The 24,719-nt window shown below is 35.5% G+C and overlaps 1 protein-coding gene across 1 annotated transcript in view; it reads left to right on the plus strand.

The window, feature by feature from the left end:
* Window positions 1–24,719, plus strand: part of LOC149783152 (uncharacterized) — a 197,264-nt gene that overhangs the window by 122,653 nt on the left and 49,892 nt on the right. The window lies entirely within an intron of this gene.

Consider the following 24,719-nt stretch of genomic DNA (forward strand, 5'->3'; position numbering starts at 1 on the left):
TTGCCGTTTATCTCGACTTATAAGCGAGTATGTCAAATTTCGAATTAATTGTTATAATTATTATTGGCCATCCAAAAGGGACTTTCTCCGTTTATATTGCTAATCTTACAATGCAAAAACGAAATTCCTGCGAAGTTTCCGGTTTGATATTGCATTCCGTTACAGGTTTCTTAACGCTGGGGAATTCCATCAAAGTTTTTGGTTTGATGGGGCATTCCTTCAAAGTTTTCTGTATGATGTGGCATTCCTTCAAAACTTTCGGTTTGGTTGGACATTTCTTGAAAACATGTGGTTTGACGGGGCATTCCATCATTGTTATTGGCTTGATGGGGCATTCCTTTAAAATGTTTGATTTGATGGGGCATTACTTGAAAGTTTCCATTTTTTTGGTATATTCTCAAAATAGTTACAATACTTCAAGATGCGTTGACCAATACCATTTATTAAAGCGAAACGTCCAAATGTACTTCTGCAAACTTTATTATAAATTCGGTATGCAGAATATGGTATGGATTTTGTCACATGTCTCTTTCTTGATCAGTTCCAGTATTTGTAAGTGTCCTGTTTATTCAGTTTGTTTAAGATTTCATTTCCTTACACTTCACAGTTATATAGTATAATTGGTCTCAAAAGAGTACAAACTATCTCATTAAAGGTTACTGGATTTCGTTGGTTGCCCGTAAAATCGCGATATATTTTAAAGCGAACTTGAATTATTCTCATATATAGGGGATCTTTCATCAGTGTTTTTTCTTTCTTCCCATAGACATTTATAAAAGAGTAGAATCGCTTCTGTCTTTTGGGAACAGTGATGCGTCTTGCCGAGCACGGCAGGCATACTAATGAAATTATTCAACGAGTTCAATTAATTTCAGTCAATTTGAGCACAAACGCAAAATTAAATGTATCACATGAAGAAAAACAGATTGGGTTGGGAAGAAACAAACAAAACAACAAATATGATCGTAGAGAAATGAATTTTGTTAAAAATGCAGTCACATGCCTAGGTCGTTATGCTTTTCTTTCTGGATGAGGTTATGACGTCATTTGTAATGTGTTTTTATACTTTATACAAGTATAAAATTCATCTTATGGGTAAATCAACGTGAAAAACACAGTTCACATGAAAACATATTATCTTAACCGTATATGGTAAAAAAGCCGAAAGAATATTATTGTTAAATGTACAGTTTCAATATTACTAGGGCGAAAGGTACAGCCTGAAGATTATTAAAGTTCAGTGTACAGTCTGAAGATTAGTAGGGTTAAAGGAATAGCCTGAATATTACTAGGGTTAAATGAACAGTCTGAATATTATTAGGGTTATATGTACAGTCTGAAGATTATTCGGGTTAAAGGTTCAATCTGAAGATTATTCGGGTTAAATGTACAGTCTCAAGATTATTAGGCTGAAATGTACAGTCTGAAGATTATAGGGTGAAATATATAGCCCTAATATTGCTAGGGTAAAATGTACAGCTTGAGGATTACTAGGGTGAAAGGAACAGGCAGAAGACTACTAGGGTTAAAGGAACAGCCTGAAGATTATTCGGGTTAAAATTATAGTCTGAAGGTTATTAGAGTGAACGTCGTTTGAAGATTACTAGGGTTAAATGAACAGCTCAAGATTATTAGGATGAATATCACAGTCCCAAGATTACTAGATTGAAAGGTACAGCCTGAAGATTACTAGGGTGAAAAGTGCAGTCTGACTATTTTTAGGGTGAAATGTGCAGTCTCCAGATTATTAGGTTGAAAGGTACAGTCTCAGGGTTATTACTGTGAAAGGTACAGCCTGAAGATCACTAGGGTGAAAGGTGGAGCCTCTAAATTCTAAAGTTAATGGTACCCCCTCCCATAAAAAGAAAATAAACGCGTTGGAGATGATATAAAGTTGAATATTAAGTTGAATGGTTAAGTTAAATTAAACCAGTTATTAATTTCTTAACTACGATATACTTAGGAATGAACAACCTTCCTTGAAACATTAAAAGGCGCATTATGAAAATATTTCAACAAGCTATTTATATCCACTGTAGCTTATGGTTTTATTTAACTTAAGATGCTGATAAACGTATTATTCTCTTAACATAATATCATGACCAGGTTAATTTATGAAATGAGTATCTTTGGATCAAGTAATCGTTCACAAAGTTGGCATTCCAGTACCGTTCTAGATAAGGATGATCCCATTCTCAGTTTCCAGACATTACTGTTTCATTTCAGCCGTAGTATACTATAGTTTCTGCTGTAACTTTGTACAGTTTCTGTTATGATTTTGTACAGTTTCTGCAAATCGTCTTCGTTTTACAATATTTCTTTTTCTTTCTTTTCAAGGCAGCATTTACTTTAGTAAGCCTAAGTAGACACTACGTTCCGTAAGGCTGCCATTACATTGTACCCGTGAGCGGTGCCCAGTTGTGTAGTGTCTGACATCACACAAAGCTTATCAACAACGTGTTTTACTTGGAAACGCAAAATAATAAAACAAGATAGCTTTACTTAACCTAAAGACCTAACATGGTTTACATCTCCGGTCAAAGTACCAGTAGCTTCTATTATGATACTGAATTAGTTATTATACCAATTTCTTCTCTCAAAATAAATTTGCAGAGAAAAGCCTATATTAGAATAATAGTTGGCTTAACTGATGAAAGACAGAGTGAAAGTTACCTTTTAGATTTAAAAACAACAGAAGCGAATCATGCTTTAGGTGTGGTAGATAATTCAAACTGTTTTCATATTAACTGACATTTATCATAGGTTACTGTCTCTTAAATTTAGTTTCACTGACAATATGTTGAGGGAGCCGAATACACAAAGGTGAAATAATCCCTGATTTACGTCAACACATGTGATTATATAGTAGAACTATCTATATTCTGACAAACTATGGAAAGTGGTCCTTAAAATGTTGAAATATAATTACCTGTTGCACCATATCTTAGTAATGGAAAATCACGACTTCACAATGGCGTCAAAAACAGGGAAAGTCGGAACGTCAGCTTCACGTCAAAGCCAGGAAGAATTCTGACGTCAAAATGGTGTCAAAGCCAAAGAGAATAATGACGTCGCAATGGCGCCAAAGTATCAGACTGCGAGTCATGGATTATATTACGAAAATTATACTTTTAGACAGTTAGAAATCAAGTTATGTTTCCAGATGTGCTAGAATTAAAGTGATACTGTCATCCATTCTATTAAATCAGCAGCGAAAAATACCCTATCGAATCATAGATGCCACTTCTTTAATATCAGTTAACTGAATGAACGTTAACGTTAAATCAGCCGTCGAAGACGTGGACAATGGCACCATTAATTACTCCAAGGCATGTGTTGAGCTTATCTGTGGGTTTCTTAAAATAAATTTTGTTCTTTTGTTCTTACACAATGACATATCTGCAGAGAACAAGTCAGAAAATCCTAGAGTTAACTCACGCCGTCCAGCTACAGACGAAGGTAGATACGTTTTGGGGAAAAGGAATACATAATCTTTCAGAGAACCGTTATACCGTATGTTTTAATGTATGCCTAGTAATTACTGTAAATTCTCAGATTGGAAGCAAGAAATACAGTTTGCTTTAGTTTAGTTTGCACATATGCTGTGTTTATTTTTCAGACCTCATTTCCTTTATTCTTTGTATGATTTCAAGTCGCACAAATATCAGTCTGTTGTCTTTTTGACATGGTATATTTTTGACCTGATCTCCACCTTCTTTTCTAAGTGTGACCTGGGTCCGAAACGATCGTTGTCATCTACGCGTTATTGTGAACTAGTATGCAAACATGATCAGTCTCCATCAGTTGGTGTAATCCTGGTTACCAGGAAGCCTCCATATTATCTATTAAAATCTGGATTTTGACCACCACAAAGACTTCACTCACACACACAAATTCAAAATACAAAATCTTCATCATTATCTGCATATTCTTCTGAAATATAGTAAATATGACACAGTTATAATCAACAATAAATAAAAGATTGATATAAATCATTGCAATGGAGAGCTGATTGGGTTTTCATATATATTGCCGATTGGACAGCTCTTCTTGTGTTCATTAGTATCGATAAAGGACTATTGAATACCCTATATTTAGTGTTCAGTAACGGTTACATGTTCATTTGTTTGTATGGAATTATGAAAATGTAATTTAATAATCCAGTGGATATAACGTTTCCACATTTATAATGGAACCTTGAGGCAATTTAATCACAGGGGACTTTAAATCAAATGGCAGCTGGCTCATATTTACTAATTAAAACATGACGCTGCATTATTACCCGCCATACTCTGTCTACGTATTAGATTTTACGTTTATCTGGCAATCTTCTGTTCAGTCTTTGAGCAATTCATATTTGGTGTATTATTCGCACAAATCCATGCAGTGACATAAAGAGCACAATATTATACAGACTGCATTTAAAACTTTCATGATCGGCTCTTTTGCTGTTACTAATTGGTCGGGTCTACCCCCACCCCCACCCCTAAGAAAGCATTTAGCAAAAAGCAAAACAAAACAAAATAGAAACAAAAGAGAAACATACAAGTGAAAAATAAGAAAATTAATCAAACAAACAAATCATAAAAACACTAGAATATTATTAATAATTAGATATTAGACTGAATGCTATCTGTAGTCACCCCGACCGAGTCATACCAAAGACTTATCAGAATGGTACTAACAACTGGCTTGCCAGGTGCTCAGCATTAAGAGGTGTGCGTTAGGACTGGTCGACCTGGTGTCAGGATAATGTGACAGGGTGGGACATGATGATACATGTGTGCCCCAGTGCTATACATCAATATAAACTGCCACACTGTAGACATCGGAGCAATGTGACTGAAGAATTGTTAAAGCTACATTAAAAATCCAAATCACACACACAGACACACATACATGCACACTTTAGCCACGTGTTGTTTTGAAAATGATTATTGAAGCTTTCTAGTCCACAACTACATTTTATAATTTATTCATTTTCATGTACCCTTTTGAGGTAATGGAAGTATAGCCTATGTGATCCCTGCATCCAGCTAGAGAAGACTAATGGATGCTGAAGACGTTGTGGCTTCGTCGCTCGTGAAAGGCAAAGGGTGGGAGAAGATACTCTGTATTTAAAAAAAATGGCTAAACGTTATAGTAATAGTGGTGTCTCATTTCTTTCAGTAAAGTATCATGCAACGTGTAGCAGCGATTGTGTGGAAGAATAGCTTATAATTTAAAAACAAAAATCGACACCTTTTTTCCATAGACTTTGATTCGGTGTAGACCAATATGAAGTCATTATGTAGCGTAAATGAAATGTCACTGAAGCTTATGTGATGCATAGGTAGATTTATTATAACTCTTAGTACATGATTGTATCTGTTTCATGTATAACTTTTGGTCATGACTGTAAATGTTATTAATCATCTATAAAGAAGATATTAGATATCTAACTTTGCTCACCGATATAGATTATATTTTAAGATAATACAGTGCCTGTAGATTGCATAAGATCTATAAACAGGTGTTAAGTTAATAATCAAACCTGTTGATAATTTTGGGGTAATTTCTCATCAACTCCTGGGGTCAGATGTTTTCTTAGAAGAATTAAGTTATTTACTACTGGATGGGATGGGTCAGGTGTAGAGGTATTCTGAAATATTATATTGAGTATTATGGTACGTCGAGTGGGGTATGTTGCGAAATATAGTCGTAATAGTCTAGAAGGTGTATTATAAGGAAAGAGCCAAACAATCAGTTAATTCCTACTTTGGATTGACTCCTACCTCGGATTCTTATTTTAAATGTTAGAATCAGTCTCTAGCTGTTTGTAATGTTGTGTAAAGATACTTTGTGAGGATAATTTGTTGGAATTATTCGTTAGGAATTACAAAGTACTCATTAGACTGGAACATTATTCTACGACTATTGTGAGTTATTCAAAGGAGTTCTGACAATGTCAGTGTGACACGTACACTCAAGGATGTGAAAATCATTTGGATCTTTCGATTCTTTTGGACTTGAACAGAAATGTTGAGGATTATTTTAGATTCAATTTATAACCATAGGGTCGTAACACTTAGCATAATTCATTTATTGCCGAGGAGAAGTGGATTTTGTATAAAACTTGGAGAAATTGAACATACGTAATTTTCATGCACACACATTTTGCCAAATAAATAGATTCTAGTCAATTATGAGCAAATTTGACAGCAGTTCCTAAAGAAGGCCTGTGTTAGCTATAAGTAGCATTGAAGGCCTCTGTTGGCTACAAGCAGCATTTTGCGATGATGACACTAGCACAGTTCTCAGTGCATTTTGGTAATAATACAATTTTAGCACCAAACATGCTCTCCAAAAGTAACAGTTTGGAATATTCATAATCTTTGTTCCCATGTCTTTAAGTACATACTGAAAAATGTCCATTCTACCACAAACGGTAATTCAATTTTCTATAATGTATTACGTAATCAATCTTTACATGAAACCACTTTCTCGGTATTCTGGTAATGGATTGAAGGCAAAAATGTAAGATTTTGGTCACATATTTCCTGTTTATGTAGACCACCAGCCACATTGAAACTGCCTTTTTGTATCTTTCTCTCTAAACCACCCCATGTACTTGCAAACGATTACAATGTACGATAACAGCTAATTTACTCAGTGTTCAAATGTCATATATAAAACAACATAAATAACAAATTAACACAAATACAGATATATGTCACTGTAACGTAGCCCTCTTAGCAAGAAGTGTGGTTAATTGGATTTAGCTGGCGTTATCTAGAGGATGACCTCCCTCGATATTATAACCCGGTGGGAGTGGAAAAAAGAGATTTCAACAGAGAAATGAGCAAAAATATTGGGAAAAAATAATGCAATACGAGCCCCATAAGACAAGAAACAAATTTTTTTTAATCAAAACAAATTAATAGCGACAATTCCAATTCAATCTAAATTATGTTAACATAATTTAATAGATATGTCTGATTCGGATTTATTTCATCATAATAACGAGTGGTGAAAGAGCGCAATAACCACGACTGATTGCATCACTTTCCTTCCGTGACCGTGTATCAACGTTTTCCTATTTCCTCGAGCCTTCCTATTCTCTACGCTTCACCCCTTCCTGGACTTCCTAGTCCTTTAGTATAAACTCGTCGCACCTTTTGTCGGACTTCCGTCTTAGGACTGTGCCGCCTCTATCCAGAAATCTGTTCATTAAAGAACAAAACTACCCTAAATCTCTGTATGTACCACTTTCTACACGTACATATATTCCCTCATTTAAGTTGCTCAGAAGCGTACTAGCTATCCACAATGCACTGCATAAATTCTGAAAAAATTCGATAGAACATCACTCTTGCTTCACAGCGACAGGCCATAATTAACACCTTAGCGGTATATCTAACGTTACCGTATCTCTTTAATTAAGCTACCACATGCTCGATTACTATTGCTAAAATTCACGAAATTCTAGCTCACTGTAATCCCTAACTTGCAAGATTTTTTAAACATTACAAAATCAAATATACATATGTAATTATCGTTAACTTACGATAATCCGTATCATCCTAACAGGCAAAAGAAATTATTTCATATAACCCTATGCACTTCTCCGGATGTTAAAACTTGTATAGCATGCAATCTTCAATTCTATCAATAAACTAGTAACTGTAAAATTAAAGAGATAAATTGCATAAAAACTCTATCATCAACAGATTTCGATGATATTGAATAAACGATACACAATATGAATCCTAATCATGTCAAACATATTTGCATAAAACAAACGATCAAAAAAAGAAAATTTGGTGGAAAATTAAAATTGCTAACCTTAATGATGTTCTCTTGCAGAAATTGTGCGTCCTAGCACTAAACCCCGTCTTTTCCTATAAGAATTTTTACTTAGGTCGTCAATTTAAATTCATATTGCTTTCAAAATGTACGCTTTAAATTACTCTAGCCAATCGTAATCAGCGGTTCCTCCATTTTGCCCGAGATAATCATTTATTTAATCAGATATCAAACAGCTTACGGTGCATATCAATTTCTCATTGAAAATGATAACTTGACATGTGTTTCTATCAAGCGGTTATAGTTGGTAGCTCAATTGTTTACTTAAACAGAGCATCGTAAAAATGCTCTGGTCGTTTCATTCAGTCATAAATTTTAACCTTTCAAGTTTTAACACTGACACGGGGGAAAGAAGAAAGGTCGAAGTGACCCTTCACAAAGACATTTCTGGCTGAAATGTAATAAAATTTTAATGCTCAATGCATTCAACTTTAAGGTTCAATAGAATTCAAAATTCGACATCTAATTCGATATCTAATTGTGCAAACAAGCGTAAATTATTTCCCAATACATCGCCTATATGTCACATCGTATATGCCACTATAGGAAAGCATATATATATATATATATATATATATATATATATATATATATATATATATATATATATATATATATATATATATATATATATATATATATATATATGTATGTATGTATGTATGTATGTGTGTGTGTGTGTGTGTGGTTTATGGTCATTAAGTAATATTTGTTAACAACGTGTCTTTTTCTTAATTTGAATCACACTATTGTTTAGCGAAATTGCCTTTCTCACAGTCGCGGAAATGCATACCACAAATATAATAGTTCTCATACTTGCAATCAAATTCAATATATATCCCATATATGTATACATATCAGGGTTATTTAGGGTAAGTAGCAAATGGCAATTACTTTTCTTTATATTTAGATATTTAAGACGATGTACTTGTGAAAAAAAAATTGACTGATTAATATTTAGAGAAATGCATACGTAGCAGGAAGAGAGGCAAGGGAGTAAAATGTAAACAAGCAAACAAGTAATTCATGATAATTATTTTACAACTATTTCAGTATTATCTTCACTGTTATCTTTAAGATTATCTTCACTGTTATGATCACTATTATTAGTACTGAAAACAACTGTACTGTCAATACGGAAAGTTTAATGGTCATCGGGTAACAAGTATGCTTATATAATTGACCGGGTTGACTGGAAGAGACCAGAATGCCAGCAACCATTTCAAGGCATTCTCAAGTTTGCCACGTGTATTATATTCATGCCCCAGTGCGTCTATAAATTACATATATGGGATATATATTGAATTTGATTGCAAGTATCATCTTTTGCATGGTATTGACTGGATTGTAATTATCTTGTTGCATAGTATTGACTGGATTGTAATTATCTTGTTGCATAGTATTGACAGGATTGTAATTATCTTGTGACATAGTATTGACTGGATTGTAATTATCTTGTTGCATAGTATTGATATGTTGTAATTATATTGTTGCATGCTATTGATAGGATTGTAATTATTTTGCTGCATAGTATTGCTTGGATTGTAATTATATCGTTGCATGGTATTTATGTTTAGGATTGTAATTATCGTGTTACATAGTATTGATAGGCTGTGATTATCTTGTTGCATAGTTCTGATAGGGTAGTAATTATCCTGCTGCATATTATTTATAGGATTGTAATTATCTTCTTGCACATCATTGATAGGGTAGTAATTATCTTGTTGCATAATATTGATAGGATTGTAAGTATCTTGTTGAACAGAATCCGACACGATTGCAAGATTCAACATGCGTCTATGCAAAAAGATGATTACAATCTTATCAATACTATACAACAAGATAGTTACTATCCAATCAATACACCTGAATAAAAGGTCTATTGCGCGTAAAATGCAATATCAAGATGCCTATTTGTGGTCATATAAATATATTTTCCGCAAAACAGATTGTCCTTGAACATTTAAATGAATAATGGATCACTGTTCACTTTTTGCGTACAATACGTGCATTTTTGGCTATACCACACCCACCCAACCTGTTAAGCCTATTTATATTACCAATATCCATTAATACAGGTTTTCAGGTCTGGATGAAAATCTGTCACATGATCAAGTTATGATACAGATTCGCATATTGCACAACAAGGGCACCTTGATGGTGGCACTCGTCTATAAAGATATATTCTCAGACTGCTTCTCAAAAAACTTCTCAAATTCGTCTTACAAGATGAGCGTTCAAAATATATACGTAGTCAACAACGCTATACCCACAATTGAAACCAATGGGGCCTTCTAATTTTACCATATCTCTGTTATATACTTATCTTTCATACTTGATGCAGTAAGGTATGCTGGGTTGAGAGAACCAAAGTTAAAAATCACGTTTCTCTTTAGTGAAAAAATAAGAGATGGAGCCTGTGTTATTTGAACTCATGCATATGGTGACAAAATCTACAAGTCATGCGAATTTTATTTTGCTCGATTTCCACTTTGCATAATCTCCATATAAAGGATAAACAACCTGCAACTTGATAGTTATTATTGTGTGTTAGTCAGGTAAAGGTATTTAAAATTTGTGTTACTTAGGTATAGGTGTTCATAGTCTGTGATACTTAGGTTTAGGTATTCATAGTCTGTGTTACTTAGGTTTTGTTATTTACAGTCTGTGTTCATATGTTTAGATATTCATAGTCTGTGTTACTTAGGTTTTGTTATTTACAGTCTGTGTTACTTACGTTTATGTATTCATAGTCTGTGCTACTTAGGTTTAATTATTTACAGTCTGTGTTTCTTAGGGTTAAGTATTCATAGTCTGTGTTACTTAGGTACATGTAATTATAATTTGTGACACTTAGGTACAGGTGTCTTTTGGTATGTTAGGTGAAGGTATCCTTAGCCTGTGGTACTTAGGTATGGGTACCTAAAATCTGTGTTACCTAGGTACAGCTGGTTGTAGTTTGTGTTACGCAGGTACAGATATTAATAATTTGTGTTACTTAGGTACAGATATTTATTGTACGTGTTACTTAAGTATAGATATTTATAGTCTGTGTTACTTAGATATAGGTATTTATGGCTGTTGTTACTTAGAGGAATTTTTATTCTGTGTTATTTTTGGTTCATATATTTATAGTCTGTGTTACTTACGTACAGTTTTTTGAAGTCTGGGTTACTTAGGTACAGGTATTGTTTATTTATTAGTTACAAATAACAAAATTAATATTTAATTGATAATACAAACATGATATTTGATGAGACCATTTTAATTAGTCGAGAACGACGGAAACATACTTACATGATACATACATTATTACAGCAATGGTCCATGTTGTCATACCTTTTAAATGGACAATGACTTGCATGCATTATAAAAGAAATGACCCCTGTTGTAATTCCGTTTGTTGTGAACAATTACTTGCGTGCCTAAATCCAGCTTGTCACGTGATCACGTGATTGGCATCAAATGGCTACCCCTCTTAAGACTACGGGTGCACAAAGTGACTGGCTCTTAATGATATCGTCGAGATTCCAGCAGATGCTGTACAACAGGCGTGGTCGGCGTCCGAGATTCAAGCAGTAGTCGTTTCACGACAACCGTAAACATTGTACTGGAATCTAGGTTATGCGATAACAATTGATTCGTCTCAGGAACTAACAGCCTCAGCTATCTGGAGTGTCGACCATCGCATTAAATGAACTAATTTAGTGTATTTGTCGGTATCGATAGTTAGAAAAATATCTCAACAGCGTAGAATTTTCTATGATAATTTTGATCAATCAGACATGGCGTCTGAGAAACAGGCCTCTTCGCGACCAACGATTGGGGCAACAACATTGAAGGAAAATTTATATGAGTATGCGCGAGATGACAAAAAAAGCCAGTTTGATCTTGATGATGAATTTATCATTTCGCTGACACAACGACGAAACAAACACTGCGCCTGTTGTAACAAATAAATGCTGAAACAATATTTTCCCAGTGACATACGACAATTTACTATGGACAGAATCGAGAATAGTCATGGCCATGCAGTCGCAAATGTAGCTCTGGCATGCCTTGAATGTAACAGACGGTGCGGTGCTCCGCTTTTCCACTGCTAGCGTCTGCGACCCCGTATCGAAGTTGGCGGTAATTGGGTATCTTACGACAAATCCACATTAAGAAGCAGTTGAATCTAGTATGTAGATTGATAACTGCACAGTAGACCTTTTCACGCTGGAAACTGTATGTGTGGTTACACTCCAGACATGATCTGTTGCTCTTGCTGCACCACCCTCAAGTTCACCAGGTTCATATAAATACCTGGCTGCCCAGCGCTGGTTGCTGTAATGGGCGTCCTGTCATTTTCGTTTCGCAATTCACGAGATATGTCCTTGCTCAGTATTTCATATATTGTGTTCAACGTATTGATATCACTGGACAACAAATTTTTACAAAAGTCATGTTACTGAAATAAAATTAGTCAATTCTTATTAATTTTTATGTGCTGAACACGAATATGACAGTCAAATTGCAAAATTGGCTCTAGTTTTTTTGTAATCTGCAAGAAATTAATGTTTACATAACGAAATGCATTCCAATAGTAAAAGGTCAACTGTAATAGCCTACCTATAAAAAATCAAGTCATTGACTACATCTTAGATTTCTTCGCCTGTCTCTTGTACAGCTGTTCGGGAGCATCTCTGAGGAGTGTCCAGCAGTAGTCAGCCAGCATTGTAGTGGACCATTTTCCCTGGTATCTTTGTTCCATTGTTGCGATATCTTGATGAAAACATTCGCCGTGTTCATCACTAACAATACCACAGTTGCTAGGAAAGAAATCCAAATGGGAATGAAGGAAGTGAATCTTTAGAGACATATTGCAGCCAAGTTTCTTATACTTCATCAACATGTCTTCTACTAGTTCCTTATAGTTTTCTGCCCTAACATTTCCGAGGAAGTTTGTAGAAACTAGGCGAAAAGCATTCCATGCTTGTTTCGCGTCACCTTCCAGCAAGTTGTTGAACCGGTCATCTTTGAAAAGCTCTCGAATCTGAGGACCCACAAAAACTCCCTCTTTAATCTTTGCTTCGCTGAGTCGAGGGAATTTTTCATGCAGGTATCGGAATGCTGGCAAAGTCCGGTCAATGGCTTTCACGAAGTTCTTCATCAAACCTAGTTTGATGTGAAGGGGTGGTAGCAAGATTTTCTGAGCCTCAACCAGAGCTGGGTGTTGGATATTCTTCTCTCCAATGGCTACATTCTGCCTGTGAGTCCATTCCTTCCTCATGTAGTGCATTTCCCTTGCTCGGCTATCCCACTCGCATAAGAAACACATGTATTTTGTATATCCTTGCTGCAGTCCCATTAAAAGGGCAACTACCTTCAAATCACCACAGAGGTGCCAGCTGTACTTGTTATACTCAATGGAATTCAGTAGCTGCCTTAAGTTATCGTATGTCTCTTTCATGTGGACAGCATACGCTACTGGAATAGATGGAAGAATGTTTCCATTGTGCAAAAGCACAGCCTTGAGACTCAGTTTCGAAGAGTCCACAAATAGTCTCCATTCTTGTGGGTCATGAGTGATTTTTAAAGCATTCATGAGGCCCTCAATATCGGAACAGAATATCAGATTACTTTCCTTTCTGAAGAAAGGCTCCAATTGCTGGTGGCGCTTTCGATATGCAGTAATTGTGACATCTTCTTCTAGAAGATTCCATTGTTGGAGTCTTGATCCTAGCAATTCTGCCTTGTTCTTTGATAAGTCCAAATCACGAATCAGGTCATTTAGTTCTTCCTGTGTTATTCTGTGTGGGGTTGATGATGCACCACAGTGAAAATCTGGATCGCTGCATGCTGATGGACCAGGAGAAGAACAGGTCGACTCACCTTTGTCTTCGTCAGATGAATCAAGAGAATATTCTGCTGGAGGTTCTGGAATAGGAAGTCCCTCACCATGTGGAACTGGTCTCAATGCAGACGGAATGTTTGGGTAGACTATTCTCGACTTCTTTCGCTTCGTTATTCCGCCGGAAAGAGGAGGAACCAAGCAGAAGTAACAGTCATTTAGGTGGTTGCTTGGCTCTCTCCACACCATTGGGACTGCAAACGGCATTGATGACCTTTTGCAATTCAACCACTGTGAAAGCTGTGTTGTACATGTAGCACAGCATATATGCGGAGCCCAAGGCTTGTCTTGGTCACCAACCTTGCATCCGAAGTAAAGATGATATGCCTTCTTCACTTGATAATTGATACTTTTCTTCTGGTTGGCAAATGTCACTTCCCCACAAATATAGCAAAAATTGTCCGCGGTATTAACACACTTTCGAGGCATTACTGTTCTTTATTGTACGTAAATGGATAAAATAATAAGTTTTATGTAACAGTAGCTTGAACTGTCTCGCACAACGTCTAAAATATTTTAAATGCTGAACCTATCTGATTGGGCTTTATATAGTACACTGCTTACGTCAGCTTCAGCAGCCGCCTGGCATTAGTATAATAGACCTACACATGTATAGCACACTGCTGACGTCAACTTACTTCAGCAGCCGCATGGCATTAGTATTGCATTGCATCAGAAAATGATGCAATCAACTGTGGATGATGTGAGCATGATGGTATTATGCAATGTTACATCATTATTCCGGATGTTGCTGCAGTCCTACTGGAGGAATTTACACAGTGAAACATAGAAAATGAGGTATATGAATATCTTCAAAACGAGAGCCAATACAAATTTTTCACGGTTATATTCGTGTTCGGCACACCAAAATACTACAGATTAGGGCCTTTTCAAGTCAGTAATGATTTCACTGTTGACCAGTGTATCCAAACATTCTCTGTGCTACTTTTACATTAAATGAGTCAACGATTTTCTGATCACAGTGTAACGCGTTCTGTCCACGTATGATTGTAACGTTATTTGGTTGCATTAGCATCGTTACTGCACTGTACCGCTCCAGTGGCCTAGTGGTTAGAGCGTCCGCCTCGGATGCGGGAGGTCGTTGGTTCGATTCCGGGCCAAGTCATACCAAAGACTTACAAAAATGTTTCTAACAGCTTCCTCTGGTCGGCCTGATGTTTTATGTGATAATTTGTTACTGGGACATCACGCTACAATTCTGCAACATATTGCCCCAGTGCTAGACATCACTATAAACTGCCACACTGCAGACATCGTAGAAATAAGTCTGAAAGACTTAAATCTACGTTAAAATCACACACACACACACACACACACACACACACATTCGTTACTGCACCGAGAAATTCTTTGCCAGGATCAACCTTAGTAAACTGTGGCCATCGCCACGGGAATAAATTCGCTCAGTCAACGCGTATTAGTATGTGCGCCGTTTGCGTGATGTGCCAATGACGTCATGTGGTAAAAACAATATATCTGCCAGATGAACTTCGTTGGCGTACTGACATTAAATCGTCCATGCTGAATTGTTGTCGGACGTTGTAGATATATTTGCCACATTGCCTTTCAAAACAACCAATCTGCGGTAACTGAATTTGGCGAGTTCGCTAATCGATGCTGTACCTCCCCTGTATCATCTTGAACTATAATAAATCGACACCTTTATGTAATTATCTGATAATCAGTTGCCTGCGTACAACGTTAGTTTACCACTCATAGCCGATCTTAACCAATTCGCGAGTGATCATCACATGTCTTTATTATTTTACCGACTTCAACGTGTGAATCAACTTGACTTCCCCGATATGTCGTTGTTGAGGATCATTATTTTTGTACGCGGTGCTATGAATATGGCACTCTTGATATACGCTTGATCAATTGCTTTTACCGGAAATACGCCTCATTTTGGTTGATTTTGTTCGTCAAGTTTAATATCAAGTCGGGTTCCAGGACCACAATAATTACATCCAGGAAGGGTTTCCCCCTGGTACTTAGCCCATGGTGTATCTTTCGAGTGTGGCACCAAAATCACCGCCAATGCTCGCAGAGTGATCCTACGCCGCAAACTTATATTTTTTATGCCGCATGTCACACAATAGCCTTTGAGTCATCGCGTGTCGTTTTCGACACGGTTGTCATTAAGCCGGTTGTATTTGTGACCGTTTTTCAACCAACACAAATTAAACTCATGAATATAAATAACAGTATATTTGTACAGTTTGAACGTAATTGACTTTCAGCAGCGATTGAGAATGCACCGCTCAAGCATCATCCAGTATTACCAAATTCCATTCGAGGTATTATCATCAGTACGTCTTGGTCTGGTAAAACTCAGTTGTTGCTTAACCTGATAATGAGATAGCTCAGATGCAAACAACTTTATTTAGTAATGCCATCCGTAGATGACCAACGCTGCTGTAATGCTCTTAAGGAATTTAATGAAAACGCAGCGGCTGAAAATGGTGTTTTTGGACTTATCACTGATATCAGTCATCCGCCGTCTGTCGAGGGTCTTAACGAGGATATTACCAATCTAGTCGTTTACGATGATATCATAATGACAAACAAGCAAATCCGGCCAGAATATTTTCACCGGGCAGACATTAAACGACAGATGTAATCTACATTATACAAAGGTACAATCAGATTCCACAAGTGATCAGAGAAAGCTGTTATTTTTGGTTATATTTTATGTGCGAAATATTCATCAGACTTTATGTCCCGGAGACATGGACATATATAAGTTCAAAGCCTTCTTTGCACGTGCTCAAAAATCCCGCATGGATTCATCACAATAATGCTACACAATCCAGCAACACGTTATATAACTGATCGCGATACATTCTATTAAGAGAAAAATGCATTTTTGTCTAATGAACCAGGAAACTATTAATGAGATTATCTCTGAGATTAAACAATTACAACAAGATAGTCCCGTGGTTCAACTTGATGTTGAAAAAAATTCAACGATGATTTTGAGATGATACAACAGCGACGGGAAGAGGGTGGATATACACTTGTGGCATAATATAGATTTATCAAATTAATGCAACGAGAAATGGGATTGGCATTGACGGATTTACACGAACAACATGAGATAGTGAAGTTTGTTACATTGAAAAAATACGATCAAGGTTATCTTGACCGCTTGAAAATCGTGCAGCTGGAAGTGCTCGTACGAAATAGCTAACATCTTGTGTTGGAATCCGTTACGCCGAGTTCGTTATTTCTATGCGTTCGTGTAGATAATTTACCGACACATGTGTATATTTTTTTCTCGATAATATTAAGGATACCAGCAACTTCAAAAACAAAAGCCGACAGATTCCAGCCAGGGGAGATATTGTGTGCGTCGATGGTAACTTGCCGATTAACGACGTTGTTTCAGCGACTATCCCGGAGACCACTTATACAACAACGTCAATACCGATCATTTTTTTGTCATGTGCTGGTCGATGATTTGTTCCAGCGATGCCGTTCATGCACATGCTTGATTATACCGAAAGGACTATACGATATTCATTATGTTATATACTAAGTTACTAGTTGAGGTGTTTTCGCGACGAAAGTCAGACACCACAAATACGTCGTTGCGGTTAACTTTTTATGTCTTCTGAATCCAGTAAGAATATTTCCTCGGTATTTTGGTTTAACGCGACTTACACGTTTCCGGAAAATCTATCACTGAAATAACGACATAGAAATGTGGAATGTATCCTAAATCGCGCAGCGCTAAACACAGAAAGCCTGCACATCACGGACCTCAGCGGTATGTTTGAAGGAGCTGTTTTATTGCGACTATGTTGCTAATCTAGACGCTACTGTGTATACCGTGTTGATGAATGCATTCATATGAACAACACCAGCCGCAATATTTTCGCTTTTCTTTCGTAGCTGTCAACGATTCGTGTGCGAATTTCAGCGACGAGAATTGGTTTTCCAAAGAAACCATTGCTGAGTTTAGTTATATTTCTGTGAAAAGCCGTAAACTCGGTCAAGTGATTAGTATGTTCACCTCTGAAATTGGCCAATACTTCATTAATTGTTGTTAACCAGATCATTACTGCGACTTTGTTTTTCTCGTATTTCTTCGCTGCTGCGTCATCGTCTGATTCTGGTTCTTTTAATTTAGCAATTATATTTCCGCTCATGTTCAGTTCACCAGTCAGTGTACCGCCGGCTTTAGCAGCACGTCTACTGACATCACTGTGGGTAATCGTTAGTGATACGCCTGATTCTTTGATTTTCCCGCCATCAGCAAATATCTCGAATTTATTGTTGGTCTCACCTGAACCTGGCAGGTTAATATCGACCCATTTGATATTGCTAGGCTTTCGGCTTTAGCCGCACATGCTGATCCTGAAAAACAACAACCTTTACGGATCAACCCCGGCTAGACGCATAACATCAGCAAGTTCATCTCGTGTTGCATACGCTGACAGATCAATACACCCTGGGCCCTGTTTTAGATCTTTCATAAATATCGAGCAATATAAACCGTTAACTAGTTTAAAACGACGGGCTTTATATTCGTGCACGACTTAATAAGGGGGTGCTGATGACATTGGCACGGGGTTACGTACAGCGTTAGCAACAGTCTCAGACCTTGACCGTTCCACGTTCTTGGTAATCTTTAACCCTGGCCTCTTTTTCTGAGGTCTTTATTCCGTGTCCTATTGACATTTTTAACGATGTGGTAATCGTCGTGAATTTTATCGATCAATGCCCGATAAACGTTTCTGTCCATGACTCTACCGGTAAATAAACTCTAGCAAACATCAGCTGCTTCTTTGATAATTTTGCACGAATTGTTTATGGCTCATCTTCCAACATTCACAACTTCTAGTCTATCAACATCAGTGAGGATGTTATTAAGACAAAGTTTATCTTGAATCACAGGCGAGGTTTATTTTTTTATGACGTCGATCGGATAGACAGACACATGGCAGTAAGCAGATATGTGGGCGGATAGACAGGCAAATAAACAGCTATTTCTTCTATCACGACTTTTTGCAACAAGGCTTGGGAAATTATATTTATGACAGGTTATTACTTCTATCACGATTTTGTAACAAGGCTTGGTAACATATTTATGACAGGCTATTACTTCTATCACGCATGCTTTTAACAATCCTCGGTAAATGATATTTATGATCTTATTTATTTTCGACATTTATGTGACTACTAAAGGCAGACAAGATTTAACACATACGTAAATTTAAAGGAAGACATGCAGTGATAATACCGATATCAATATAGTGTCATTAGTTGAATTTATGTTTGTAATTCAAATTAGACATGAAGTGATAATGCTGGTATGTTTACAGTGTCATTAGATGAATTTATGCATGTAATTCCAATTAGACATGCAGTGATAATACTGGTTTGTTTACAGTGTCATTGGTTGAATGTATATATGTAATTCAAAGTAGACATGCAGTGATAATACGGGTCTGTTTACAGAGTCATTAGTTGAATGCATGCTTGTAATTCACAAATTAGACATGCAGTGATACCTCCGATATCATTATAGTGTCATTAGTTTCAGTTTTGTACACAATTCAAATTAGACATGCAGTGATAATACCGATATCATTATATTGTCATTAGTTGAATTTTTTTTGCAATTCAAATTAGAAATGTAGTAATGCTTCCGATATAATTATAGTGTCATTAGCCGAATTTATGTATGTCATTCAAATTAGACATGCAGTGATAATACCGATATCAATATAGTGTCATTAGTTGAATTTAAGTATGCAGTTTAAATTAGACATGTAGTGATACTTCCGATATAATTATAGTGTCACTAGTTGAATTTATGTATGTAAATCAAATTAGACATGCAGTGATAATACCGATAACATTATAGTGTCATTAGTTGAATTTATGTATGCAATTCAAATTAGACATGCAGTGATAATACCGATATCAATATAGTGTCATTAGTTGAATTTAAGTATGCAGTTTAAATTAGACATGCAGTGATAATACCGATATCATTATAATGTCATTAGTTGAATTTATGCATGTAAATCAAATTAGACATGCAGTGATAATACCGATAACATTGTACTGTCATTAGTTGAATTTGTGTATGTAAATCAAATTAGACATGCAGTGATAATACCGATATCATTATAGTGCCATTAGTTTTATTGTAGTAGATGTACGAAGCGTCAACACTTTAAGCTTTATTTTGACGGTATATTATAGGATCATATTTTTACTGTCTTGTTCTATGGGTACACTGTGCATAGTTGACGGCGTCGGTTAAGTTTCCAAATTTTATCTTTGAAGTTTAAATTCGTTTAATAGTATGTTGCCGGCCTCCTCCGTTGTAATTTTCGTCAATTGTAAGAAAAACGTTCAGCGATATCATTTTTCCGCTTTTGTTATTGAACACGTTGTTCCTCACCTGTGCTGCAGTCGTTGCGCATTGAATGCATTTTACAGATGTTTGCGTTCAAAAGATAGGTGTAACTTTACATGCATGCATATGTGTGAGAAAAATAAATGCGCTACTTGGGCATACCGACTTCTTTAAACGTTGACAAAATAAGCCACTTAGAGATCCTTAGCCAATCACTATCCATTTCCTGGTCCAAATTACCAATTTGTCACTTTAAGTGACTTTGACAAAATAAGCCACTTAGAGTTCCTTAGCCAATCACTATCCATTTCCTGGTCCAAATTACCAATTTGTCACTTTAAGCGACTTTGACAAAATAAGCCACTTAGAGTTCCTTAGCCAATCACTATCCATTTCCTGGTCCAAATTACCAATTTGTCACTTTAAGCGACTTTGACAAAATAAGCCACTTAGAGTTCCTTAGCTAATCACTATCCATTTCCTGGTCCAAATTACCAATTTGTCACTTTAAGCGACTTTGACAAATAAGCCATTTAGAGTTCCTTAGCTAATCACTATCCATTTCCTGGTCCAAATTACCAATTTGTCACTTTAAGCGACTTTGACAAAATAAGCCACTTAGAGTTCCTTAGCCAATCACTATCCATTTCCTGGTCCAAATTACCAATTTGTCACTTTAAGCGACTTTGGAAAATTGTTTACTAATTCCTTCAGGTTATCGCTTTCAAACATTTAAGTCGATAAACTGATAGGTCCCATTTGGATAATTTCAACTAACATAAATACATGGTCTAAAAATAGTTGCCAGCAGAGAAGTGTTTTAGGTATGTGACCTTCTTTTTAAAGGAAATATACTCGACTCGTAGAAAATTCAATAAACAAATTTGCAAACAAATCTGATGAAACGTAAAATGTATGGATTAGATTTACTAAAGTCTGCAAACCATCAGAAGGCTCAATGGAATAAAAAGATTAAAGCAAACAGCGATAAGAAAACTGTTATGAACTGCCTGAAATAATTCTGCCAAAAGGAACTCCAGTGCGAATTATAACGCCAAAACATGTGAAGAAATTTATATAATAATAAATCAGGATAATATACATATGCATTTTTAAGTAAACAAGTGGAATAATTCTTACGTGAACAAGAAAGCTTTTCTGTACGATCTTTGACTTCTAGCACAAGCGTCAATATTCAAAGTACCTTCTCGCTCAGTTTAGTAAGCAGTTAAATTTGACAAAGATTGATAGGGGATTTATTTTAAGAATGTAGTTAATCAGTACAAATTTTCTGTGGTTATAACCAGTATCTCACACGCATATAAACTAGTCTTTAGTAAATTAAAAAAAATATCATTCATTTCTGGCAATAAATGACGAATGTCTACACCAGAATTGAGCATCCAAAAGAAAAGCAAATATTTTTTTTTTAATATTCAACAAATTTAATGAATTTATAAACAACTTGGAATTAAGTTTGTTGCAAATACTATTTGATGCCATTCATGCACATTTTTAGTCATTCCTTCCCCAAAATAAATAACCAAATAAATAAATACATAAATAATAATAATAATGATAATAATAATAATAATAATAATAATGATAATAATAACAATACTAACAACAATAATAATAATAATAACACTGTTTTTACTGGCATCACACAATGGGCATTCGACAGAATCGAACATATACCTATGAATATTGACAAGCATGAATCTCTCAAGAAAATATCTTTCATAGATTTGTTCAATTCGGTTAAGGTGGAAAATGACTATAGCAAATGCTTTTTTATATTACTGAGTCAACGTTTTAATGAGACTGATGCCAGTTCTCGAAGACCATATATATATATATATATATATATATATATATATATATATATATATATATATATATATATATATATATATATATATATATATATAAGACGAGAACGAAATCATGTTGATATGTTAATCACCTTAGATCAATACCTCGCATCCAGAGACATTGTACCAGAATATAACAACAGAACTCTTTGTGTACTAGGAAAGAAAATATAATCAGGTTGAAGTAAAAAATCCTTCGAAATTGGTTGCAAACCCTGCAGATAGACATCACGGACAACATTGATCAACACAAGTGCTTGAACAATTTGCAAAGATTCTGAGCGACGAAAATGTTGCTGAAAGGATGAGGTGTCTTCAGAACCTATTATCTTAAAGACTGAGAAGAGACACTTTTCGATGGGAATACAACGATACGCCAAAGCCAATTAGAAAATTTCTGATGCTGATGATGGGAAACTTGAAACTAATGGCTAATTAATAAATCTACATAAATGTCCATTTCATATACCTAGATACGACACATCTCAGTGGTAAGTCCTGAGTCAATGCTTTCCAGTACACAAAACATAAATTGGTCAGAATTGAAAATATTATGTTGGTTCAAGCAAATATTTGAAATATCAGAGAAACCAATGAAACTGGATGTACTTTTGAATTTTGGTGATACCGGACGGTGCTCACGAAGGTTTCAAGTGACATTCCCTTAAACTTTAAAAACACTTGTATCCAACATGAATGACGTATCCAAACTTCAAGAGAGCTACTTAAAGAAGAAGATGGAGACGAAATCAATGGTATCAAAATATTATGTACGTTTAACAGCACACATAAATACTTCAATCACTACAGAAACTACAGTCGTGAGTCATATTAAGTTTACAACCGAAAAAGATTAAAACGTTGTCTTGCTGGAACAACATTAATCGAAATTCTACTCAAAGCAAGTTGGATACAATAATATTAAACTATTTCCAGAACCATTTTACACCCACCCACCCCAAAAGAAAATGAAGCAAACGATGATTAATATAAAAGCATAGTCAGATGGCAGTTGAAGTTACAAAACCTGCTATGTCCGAATAAGATGAAACGTTTATAATGTCACAAAGATAAGATGAAGATATACTTTTGGAAAGCACGGCCAACCGAAAACCGTATTTCGATGGATTTACTGTCTTAGATTTGTATATGTGGCCAACGTACGGATTTTTCTACATGAAATGAAAGTAGAAGTATGATGAAATAATTAAACTTCTAGTAACTGACTCAGCTGAGTTATGCATCTATGTTACAAAGTTATGATGACATAATTAAACTTCTTGAAATGTTATGATGAAATAAACGTCTTGTAACCCATTCAGTTGAGTTATGCATCTATGTTGAAATGTTGTGATGAAATAAACGTCTTGTAACCCATTCAGCTGAGTTATGCTTCTGTGTTGAAATGTTGTGATGAAATAAACGTCTTGTAACCCATTCAGCTGAGTTATGCATCTATGTTGAAATGTTATGATGAAATAAACGTCTTGTAACCATTTTCAGCTGAGTTATGCATCTATGTTGAAATGTTGTGATGAAATAAACGTCGTGTAACACATTCAGCTGAGTTATGCGTCTAAGTTGAAAGTTATATCCTTTGCAATTACATAGGAGAAAACATTCATTTTTTATATTAGGATTAAACAAAAGACAACAAACGAAAATATCCCTGGGTTTATACTCTTTAACTATATGGCACACAAATAAAAGAACTTTGTTGTTCAAGGTCCTATCACGAATGGAGAATGTATGAAAAGGCATAAAGTCGTGTATGATCAAAGACTCTGCGTTTGTATTGTATAAAAGACATCAGAATAGATTCTAGTAAATACGTTTCAGCTGCACATGTAACACCGCTAAAACGCTATTACATGATGGCTTCCCAGGTGTCATTCTACTATCATGGAAGTAAAGCTATTAGCGAAGTTGTGCAAAACTCGATAAATGTAGTGAAAAACCTTCAGTATGGATACGAGTTAGAAGAACAGCTTTAGACTGAAATAATTTAGCATTGGACCACATGTTTCTTGAAAAGGCCAATAAATCGGTTAAAACAAAACCAAAGCCAAAAGAGTCAACTAGCAAGAGAGGACACAAAATTGTTTTATAGGATATGTATTCAAATATACAATTTAAAACAAATCCTAATAAGCGGTTCAAGAATGAATATCTATCTAATATTTTATTGTTCTGTATGCAAATGTTCCCCAATTATTTAATGCTTCTTCCTTTAATTTGATAATCTATGTGATGTAGATAACGTGTAGTGGGGCGTGTAAGCGTTTCTCGCAAAATAGTTAGTAAAACGTTTGTTATCAACAATAATGAAGTAAACGCATTTGCAGACATTCTGCTGTGTTTAAACTAAAATGTAAAACAAACCCATAGTAATGCGTCCCATGACTCTTTCTCCATCTCTTATACATAACAGTGTCATATATATGATCCTCACAAAAAAGTACAGCTTTGGTGTAGTAACACTATCAGTTTGAAAAGAGCTAGATGTGACAAATTGTTGGATATATATATATATATATATATATATATATATATATATATATATATATATATAGAGAGAGAGAGAGAGAGAGAGAGAGAGAGAGAGAGAAAGACAGACAGACAGACAGAGAGTACAGTCTCACGCATCTTCTAATATTACTTGTATATTGAAAAAAAAAACTGTATATACAGAGTATGCGTAAATTGAACTGTA

Source organism: Sinohyriopsis cumingii, chromosome 14, assembly GCF_028554795.1.
Source record: "Sinohyriopsis cumingii isolate HCF-2022 chromosome 14, ASM2855479v2, whole genome shotgun sequence".
Classification (NCBI taxonomy): domain Eukaryota; kingdom Metazoa; phylum Mollusca; class Bivalvia; order Unionida; family Unionidae; genus Sinohyriopsis; species Sinohyriopsis cumingii.